The sequence below is a fragment of the Eubalaena glacialis genome, chromosome X (genome assembly GCF_028564815.1).
Source record: "Eubalaena glacialis isolate mEubGla1 chromosome X, mEubGla1.1.hap2.+ XY, whole genome shotgun sequence".
Classification (NCBI taxonomy): Eukaryota; Metazoa; Chordata; class Mammalia; order Artiodactyla; family Balaenidae; genus Eubalaena; species Eubalaena glacialis.
In genome coordinates this window covers 62,594,811-62,596,215 of record NC_083736.1, presented here as the reverse complement: position 1 = coordinate 62,596,215, position 1,405 = coordinate 62,594,811, and the positions used below count along the sequence as shown (strand labels likewise).

Here is a 1,405-nt window from a genome sequence, read left to right as displayed (position 1 = left end):
TTTAGATTTTTGTCCTATGTTTTCCTTTTCTCTCTCTCTCTTTTTTTATAAGATTTCATTTTACTTTAATTTTTTTATTTTAAAAAGTTTATTGTATTCACGTATAGTTGATTTACAATGTTGTGTTAATTTCTGCTAAACAGCAAAGTGATTCAGTTTTATATATAGTCTTTTTCATATTCTTTTCCATTATGGTTTATCAGAGGATATTGAATATAGTTCCCTGCGCTAGATAGTAGGACCTTGTTGTTTATCCATTCTATATATAATAGTTTGCATCTGCTAATAAAAATATAGAACGCTTCACAAATTTGTGTGTCATTCTTGCGCAGGGGTCATGCTAATCTTCTCTGTGTCGTTCCAATTTTAGTATATGTGCTGTGGAAGCCATCATTCTCTCTCTCTTTTAAACCTATCTTTAGGACAAAATTACTTTCTCTTCCCTGAACTAAGTGTATTTCCATTCCTTATACCTTCTTTTTCCTTGCATACAAAGATGTTTTCCTTATTAATTTTTAGTGGTTTTAATTACATATTTTAATTAGAATTCTCAACTCTTAAAAGCCTTCATTTGTAGCAAAAACTAAGAAGTAAGCAATTATGAACTGTCTTTTACATTAGCATTCTGTAGATTGGCAAACTTCTAAATACTATTTATAATTTTTTTAAAATATGTGCTTTCTTATAGAAAATGTCTCCATGTGGAACCAAACATATTTATTAATAGTCCTAAATATCTTTAGTTTCTCTGTAAAAGGAAGCCTATGTTTAGTAATTAATGTTTCAGTATCTTATTTTATTTAGGAATGATCTAGATATTCAATAAACTTCCATCATTTAATTTAATTTAGCAAAACCCTAAAGTTTGAAGTTGCCAAAAAGATTTGGAGAAACGATTTCTAAGTAGACACACCATAAAACATGATTATTCTTAAAGAGTTCACCTAAAAACTCTTAACCCATTTACATTTAATTTACTTATAAAAATTTTATTATATCAAGTCATCTTTCTGGCTGACAAATTTTGCAACAGATATAAGATCTTATTTAACTTCTAGTAAATCTAGGTACAATAAAAGTATTATATTTAATGTTGATGACTCTAAAGACATGTCTGTATTAATTAATAAACTAACTTTAATACCAAATATTAACTCAGTACTGAATATTTCCCAGTTCATGTGAACCTGAAATTCATTTTAGTTTCCTTTATATTTCTGAGGATTTATCTAAGTGCTTAATTTTCTTTAAACCAACTAAATAGGACTCTTTTACAAATTAATTTTGGCTATACCACACGTCTACAACACACACATATACGTAGACACACACAAACACACAGAGACCCCTTAGTTCCCATTCCAAATTTTCAGCCTTAAATCAGGTACAATAACACAAAACCCAT

General features: G+C 28.3%; 1 non-coding gene across 1 annotated transcript; it reads right to left on the bottom strand.

Moving 5' to 3' along the window:
• Positions 1–287: 287 nt before the first annotated feature.
• LOC133082857 (U6 spliceosomal RNA) lies at positions 288–390 on the bottom strand. Its single transcript, XR_009699073.1, has one exon. It is a non-coding gene; the product is annotated as a U6 spliceosomal RNA (small nuclear RNA).
• Positions 391–1,405: the final 1,015 nt, after the last annotated feature.